The 8,341-nt window shown below is 39.9% G+C and overlaps 1 pseudogene; it reads right to left on the bottom strand.

The window, feature by feature from the left end:
* Positions 1 to 6,323: 6,323 nt before the first annotated feature.
* Positions 6,324 to 6,915, bottom strand: LOC111545122 (annotated as a pseudogene).
* Between the last annotated feature and the right edge of the window lie 1,426 nt (positions 6,916 to 8,341).

The raw sequence follows: 8,341 nt of genomic DNA, 5'->3' as shown, positions 1-8,341 counted from the left end.
AAGAAAGAAAGAAAGAAAGAAAGAAAGAAAGAAAGAAAGAAAGAAAGAAAGAAAGAAAGAAAGAAAGAAAGAAAGAAAACAAAGGGAACCTTACACCAAAATAATATTCTCTAATATCTATTTTTAAATAAAATGGATCTGGTTTAACACTTTCTCATTGTTTGACCTTATTCAATGTTCTAAATGATGAATGCAAAACAAAGTTTCTCATCTTGTTCAGCGTGGCCACAGGAAATGCTGCTTAAACCGTTGCTTAAACAGAGAACAGTTTAAGCAGTTGTTTTGCTTACACTTAATAAAATCTGCCAACTTCCAAGACTGGAATTGAGGCCCACATTGCTCTTCATGTGACCTCATCAGCTTGACCAGACTACTTACAAAGTCTAGACCTTGTTCAAAAGTTGACCAAGCACTCAGTTGTGATTCAAGTTGCTTCTATTTTAACCTATGTTATTGTCTTTTCACATACAGTTTGACCAGGCCCTCAAACAATATCACTGCAACCCAATTTCCTACTTCCATGATATGCCTACTCTGTCCTGGCTCTATTCCCATATAGGATCTCTCTTTACAGTGGAAAGATGGTTGCCACAATTTTAAACATACGTTTTCTCTCATTTTGAGTCAATGAAGTGTTAGTAAAATCTTGGGTCATTTCATTGACTTTTATTTAGTCAGGTTTCCAGTTCTAAGTGAATCACAGTGGATGGAGCAATGCCATGTGCAGAATGACTTAGATCTGAGTCATATGCTCTGGCCTCCACACCTCCAGAAACACATGAGCTAATCATGAGAAAGAACTAACCCTCCAAATGGCTCTTTGTATAAGTAAATTGAAGCTAGCCAGTAAGAAAATGTAAATTAAAATAATAGAATTACTAGGTTGGTGCAAAAGTAATTGCAGTTTTTACCATTACTTTCAATGGCAAAAACCACAATTATTTTTGCACCAACATAATAGAAGGATGGGTGGAGGAAAACAACAGAGTAGGAATTTCCAGTGACAGTACCACCACAGAAACATTAACATCTATTGAACAAATAACAAATATCCATGTGTGAAAAATGATTTCCCTCTAGATAAGGAAGCCAAATGAGAGACAATAGTACCCGGTTGTGGCACAATAATAAGAAAAGACCCCTTGAAAAGGGTAGGAAAGCCAGTTGTACATTATCCCCATAACCCCTTCCCCAAGCCCAGGCAACACAGTGCAAAGAGAGAAACCATCTGCCTGGGAGAAAGAGAGGAAAGCGAGCACAAGACTTTGCCTTAGACTCCAACAGTGGGTCCACCATAGTAAAACCCAGGACTAGACAGACCCCCATAGACCCATATTCCAAGCCAGTATCCATAGACTGAGCCTCTACTGACCCAACCTGGTGTCAGGCAGAACTACACATCTCCAGGATTCAGGTTTGAGTGGAAGAATTGATCTTTAGCCCACTTCCCACCAGGTCACCTTTAGACAGCTTTCAATGGCAGGCAGCCCCCAGAGGCTCCAGGCTTCTAGTATGCCCCAGTGCCACAAAAGCTGCACCTGCCCTGAACTTCTTGCATTCTCCAGCACCACGCCTGCCCCAGATTTCTAATAGCAGTACACCAGCTGCAAATGCCCTGGCCTCTGGCTTACCTACCCCCATACTGTGCCTGCTGCAGGGCTTTCCCAGACAAAGTCAGTCTGTGAAGACTAGAATAACTACCTACTTCTTTGAAAGCACAGACATCTATATACAAGGATCAAGAACAATCAGGGACACACAACACTGTCAAACAGACAGATTAAGTTGCCAGTGATTGACCCTAAAGAAATGAAGATATATAAAATGGCTGACAAGGAATTCAAAATAGCTATCTTAAAGAAGCTCAGCACTTCGGGAGGCTGAAGTGAACAGACTGCTTAAGCTCAAAAGTTTGAGACCAGCTTGGACACCATAGCTAAACCCTGTCTCCACAATAAATACAAAAATTAGCTGGACATGGTGGTATGCACCTGTAGTCCCAGCTACTCAGGAAGCAGAGGCAGGAAGATTGCTTGAGCACAGGAGGTTGAGGTTGCAGTGAGTCATAATCACATCACTACACTTTAGCCTGGGTGACAGAGTGAGATCCTGTCTCGAAGAGAAAAGAAAAAGAAGAGGAAGGAGAATGACAAGGAGAAGGAGAAGGAGAAGAAGTAGGAGAAGGAGAAGGAGAAGAGGAGGAGGAGGAGGAGGAGGAGGCAGCAGCAACAGCTCAGTAAATGTCAGGAAAATACAATAAAACAATATAATAAAACTAGAAAAATAATATGTGACCAGAATGAGAAATTTAATAGAGAGATTAAAATAATAATTTTTGTAAAAAAGCAGAAATCCTGGAGACAAAAAAAAATACAATGAACAAAATTTAAAAGGCAAGAAATAGTATCAACGGCAAAATTAATCAAGGAGAAAAAAGAATCAGTGAACTTGAAGATATATTATTTGAAAATAGACAGTCAGAACAGAAAAAAAGAATAAAAAGAAATAAAGATTATAGGACTTTTGAGACAACATCAAAAGAGCAAGTTTTTGAATCATAGGAGTTCTACAAGGAGAAGGGAAAGATAAAGGGGTAGAAAACTTATTTTTAAAAACAGGAGCTCAAAACCTAAAGAAAGATGTAACTATCTAGGTATAGGAAAGTCAAAGGTCTCCAACCAGATTTAATTCAAATAAGACTACCCCAAGGCATATTATAACCAAACTGTTAGAAATGAAGCACAAAGAGAGGATTCTGAGAGCAGCAAGAGCAGAGAAATGAATAACATAAAGTTTCAACATATCTAGCAGCAGACTTTTCAGCAAAAATCTTACAGGCCAATAGAGAGGGGGATGATATATTCAAAGTGTTAAAGGAAAAAAAACAGCCAACCAAGACTAACATATTAAACAAAGCTGTCGTCAAGAAATGAAAGAGAGATAAAAATTTCCCCAAACAGAAACTAAGGGAGTTCATCACCACAAGACATGGCTTACAAAAAAAGCTAATGAGAATTCTTGAAGCAGAAAGAAAAGAATTCTAATGAGTACCATAAAAATATCTGAAAATTTAAAAATATTGGTAAAAGTAAGTATACAGTCAAATTCAGAATACTAAAACATTCTAATTATGATGTATAAATCATTAAAATTTTTAGCCTGAAAATCAAAAATGTAAGCTATTAATGATTTTATAATAGCTATAATAATTTGTTAAGTGACAAGCAGCATAAAAAAATCTAAATTATACCATCAAAACTCAAAATGTTGGGGAGGGAATACAGTAAAATTGAAGTAGGTCTTTTTTTGCAATGAAGTTAAGTTGTTATCAGCTTAAAATAATCTATTATAGCTATGAGATTTTTCTTTATGCCATATGGTAAGCACAAAGTAGAATATCTATAGTAGATACCCCAGAAAAGTAATAAATCAAAATATACTACCAGAAAAATTATGTAAACACAAAGGAAGAGAGCAACAGAGAAAGGAAGAAACAAAGGATCTATAAAACAACTAAAAAAATAACTAAATGGCAGTAGTAAGTCCTGACCTATCAATAATTACCTTGAATGTAAGTGGATTAAATTCTAGCATCAAAAGACACAAAGTGGCTGAATAGATTAGAGATTAAAACAAGACCCAACTCTATACTGCCTGCAAAAGACACATTTCATCTGTAAAGACATACATAGACTTAAAGTGAAGGGATGAAAAAAGATATTCCATGAAAATAGAAACCAAAAAAGAGGAGTAATAATAGATTTATCCAATAAAATAGACTTCAAGTCAAAAAAAATTTTTTAAAGACAGAAAAGGTTATTATATAATGATAAAGAAGTCCATTCAGTAGGAGGATATAAAAATTATGAATATACATGCACTCAATATTGGGACACATAAATATGTAAAGCATTATTAATAGATCTGAGGGGAGACATTCACTGCAATGCCTAATAGTAGGGGATGTCAACACCACACTTTCAACAATACACAGATCACTCAGACAAAAATCAATACGGTACACTGAATTTAAAGTACACTCTAAATCCAATGGATCTAACAGACACACAAAAAGAACATTCTATTTAACACTACAGAACACACACTCTTCTTCATGAAACATTCTCCAAGATAGGTCATATCATATGACACAGAACAAGTTTAAACAAATTTAAGAAGACTGATATTATATTAAGTATGTTTTCCGATTGCAATGGTATTACAACTAAAAATAAATACAGAGAAGACTTCAGAAAATTCATGAGAACATGGAAATTAAACAATATACTCCTGACAAAATAATGGGTCTGATATCATTTGGCTCTGCATCCCAACCCAAATTTCACCTTGAATTATAATAATCCCCACCTGTCTAGGGTGAGACCAGGTGGAGATCATTGAATCATGGGAACAGTTTCCCCCATGCGGTTCTCATAATAGTGAGTGAGTTCTCAAAAGAGCTGATGGTTTATTAAGGGGCTTCCCCCTTTGCTTGGCACTCATTCACTCCTGCTGCCCTGTGTAAAAGTGCCTTCCACTATGATTGTAAGTTTCCTGAGGCATCCGCAGCCATGCAGAACTGTGAGTCAATTAAACTTCTTTTTTGCAAAGCTCTTATATTGGTTCAAACCCTGAGAACGTGCCGACAAACAACACAAAGTGGTGTGGAGAAACACGCTGTTTTAATGAGTACCTGGGTGCAGACAGCGTGAGGCCTAAAACGGTGTCAGCCCCAAGTAAGGGCGGGGCAGGGGTTTTATAGTCTCCTGTAAACAAGAAATGTCCCAGTCTGACGTGACTGCTACGTGGTACCTTGATGGCTCTCTCTCTCTCGATCTCCAGGGGGTACATTTGTTCCAGTCAGCTCTCTTCCTGCCTCTGCTATCTTGCTGATGCACGCCGCTGACACAAGTGGCTTTGTGCCTTGGGACTGGACCTGAGGAGGGAGAAGTTATTCATCCCCCAGCTTTCAGACCCCAGGGAGAATCTTTCATTCCTGTCAGTTTGGTTATAGAAAAGGGAATAGGGACAACTTTCTCAATAACTACTTCAGGTATGACATAGGGGGTGGCATGGGCACCTCAGAAAAAAAAAAAAAACTTAAATTTGGGGGTATTCTTGAAAGATGGGTTGGTATCCATTGTGTCATTGTAGCAGCAGCAGCATCTGGATTGTCTGGCAGTTAACTGTAGTTTCAACAAGTTTTAACGGCTTTTATTATCAGTGGGCTAGGGGAGAAACAGGAGGAATCCATTGATGAAGATTACTGAGCCCACCAGTGTTTTAAATTCTCCTAAATTAGAGAGCTACCCTCCTAGAAGGTTTGTTGGGTCCCATTACTTCCAGGTTTGGACTGGTACATGGTCTACTTTTCTGATATTTGAGGCAATCTCTAGAACCACTTTTCCATTATTGTCCATGTTAAGACAACAATTGGAGATATTAAACTTACCACAGACCCCACCTTCTTCTGCTAATAAGTAGTCTAGTGCTAGCCTGTTTTGATAAATTGTCGCATGCATTTGGTTTTGTTGTTGAGCAAGCATTTCCAGGGCTGAGGCAGTTTGGTTAGTGATTAGAACAGCCCGTAGTATAATTATTCTATTTAGCCTATATATGAGAGTGTGATAACCCCATGAACCATCCTCAGCCCAAGCGGCAGGGCCATAATATTCAATGACCCATTGCAGAGGCCACTCATCCTCTAGCCATCTTTGGCTTCCTCCTACCTTTAAGGATTGTTTTTCTCTGTTGAGGTTATCATATACAAGGACTCCAAAGGTGTTCCCTGCCTGCTTTGGAAGTAAAAAGAATCCAGGTTTAATTGTGCCCAGGAAGCAAGAACCTTGCCAATGATAAGATAGCCATGAGTAAGCCTGGGTCCCACATATCCAAAAGAATCCCTCAGGGGCAATCCCTTGTAGGCTGGTGTTCATAGGATTGTCCCATAGTGCACTTAGGCAGGGTATGCAGCATAAGGGTTAGTGGTGTTTGTACAGTACCAGGCCTTTTTTTATAAGACACAATTGAGGTTAGAAGGACACCAGGCTCCTTGGGGTAACCTAGGCCACCACTCTGCTGTGGAGGCGTTGACTGTTAGGGTTTGCTGACAGGAGCTTTCACCTACAGTGTGATGGGTTTCATCAGTCCACTTGTGGAATATGCACACTGTCCCTCTTACTGGGTTGGTAAGTGTCCAGGACTGTGGGTGTTCTTGAGGACTGAAAGTGAGACTGGTATTTTGGGATGCTAGTAACTAAGGGAGAATGTCTATCCCATACCACAGCCACTGTTCACTCATACGAGCTCACCACAGCCACTGTTCACTCATACGAGCTCCCCCGCGTACCCAGCAATTGGACACATTCATGGTAAGTGCGATGCTTTCTCCTAGATCTACAAACAGTTTTTTCCTGACTTGGGAAGGGATACATCTGCTTGTAGTTTTGTATAAAAGGTTGGAAATACCATGGGTGATTTTGGCATTAGGGGAATTGTTGCTTTTGCTTTGGCTATAATCTGTTCTCTCTTTATGTCTTTTAGCACTTGAGTGTTTACTCCCCATTGTCCAATTTTGGTGAAGCAAAACCACTGCCTACCTTTTGAACATATAGCCTCATTATGACTGCCGGATACTTCTGGATTTTTTACTTTACAATAACCTTTCCTTGATTCAACACCTTCCTCAATTAAGGTTCCATAACAGGATTTTTCTATATGAGTATGGTAAGTAAAGGATTGTTGCATTTTTCCTCCACAGTGGAAAAATTGATAACACTCACAGCAGCTTGGAGGTGCTGCTGTGGACAGCAGAGAAGCTACTGACAATATTAGGATTGTGATGAGGGATATTCCTGTATTAAGACTTTTGGTTGGAAGTGAGGTACAGCAGGCAGTTGGGTAGATATAGGCCATTTCTAAAAGCAAGTGATTAGTCTTCCTCATCTTTTGGTTCTAAGAAAAGAAATTTGGGGTTTAATTTAAGCTTGGTAGGAGAAAATTGGCCTAGATGATCACTTTGCTGTTAATGTTTTGGAGGAAGAAGTAACCTTGCGGGTGAGCTTGACCCTGGTGCGATGGATCCAGTGATGGAGTCCTTGGACTCTCACTGCAGTTGGCATGCTGAGTATCACAGTGTAGGGGCCTGTCCACTTCAGTTGTAGCTTTTTGTGAGAGTCAGGTTGGCAGATAAACATGTCTGTGCCTGCAAGACAGTTATGTTGAGAGGACAAGGAGGTGTCAACAGGGAGAGGCATGACCTCATTTGTGGCTTCATGAATGAAAGATCATGTCTGATTTAAGGAGGGGAGGATTACCTGGGCAAGATTGGCAAGTAGACTTCACTCATATGCTGCCTGATAAATGGCTCTGCTCTCTTCTAGTCTTTGTTTGTACTTTCTCCAAGTGGGTAGGAGCATTCCCAACAACTTCACAATGTTCAAATGTCATCACACAAACTCTCATCATGCATATAATTACCCACCAGGCACCAGGCTTGGTTGGTAGGAAAAGGCAGCAGCCAGAGGGAACCCTGGGGTGACACTGAGTGGCAGATAAAGCAGGACTGAGTAATTTCTCAAATATGGCTGGAAAGGTGAGGACAAGTGAGAATAGGGTGGAGAAATTGCAAGAGAGGTTTGCAACCAACATGGAAAGAGCTGTGGAGGGTTTGCAGGATAGGGATTGTTTGAGAGTGTGGAACAATGAAATGCCCTTCCTTGATATACTGTGGCGCTTGCTTTTGAAGGTTTTGGGCTTGGAAGTCCTCCTTTTCTTCTGAGGAGTAAAGATGAGAGAACAAGGGCAGGGACAGAAACTGATCTTGCTCAGGTTGTAGGGCTACTTGTTTGGCTAACTTATCTGCTAGAGTATTTCCAGCCAATATAGGATTGTCTGGGTTTTGGTGGTCCCTGCAATGAATGATGGCAATTTTCTGCAGGAGTCTGGCAGTTTGAAGGAGTTTGCTGATGAGAGAGCTATTTATGACAGGAGTGTTTTTTTTTTGCAGTTAGGAAACCCCATTCTTTCCAGATGGATGAGTGTGAGTGCACTATGTGGAATGCATAATGAGAATCTGAATATATGTTAATTTGTTGTTTGCCTGCTAGAGTGAGTGCTTGAGTGAGGGTGATGAGTTCAGCTTTTCGGGAGATGGTTCCTAGGGGGAGCAGATTGGCTTCAATAGTGTGTGTGAGGTAACACTATAACATAGCCAGCATGTTGGCATCCTTGATATAGAAAGGAGCTGCCATCTACAAACCAAGTAAATGAGGCATCTGGAAAGGGTTGATCTGTTAGATTTGGAAAAGGTATAAGAAAAGTTTGAACAGTGTCTACACAG

Source organism: Piliocolobus tephrosceles, chromosome 10 (genome assembly GCF_002776525.5).
Source record: "Piliocolobus tephrosceles isolate RC106 chromosome 10, ASM277652v3, whole genome shotgun sequence".
NCBI classification, from domain to species: Eukaryota; Metazoa; Chordata; class Mammalia; order Primates; family Cercopithecidae; genus Piliocolobus; species Piliocolobus tephrosceles.
This window is presented reverse-complemented; position numbering and strand designations above follow the sequence as displayed.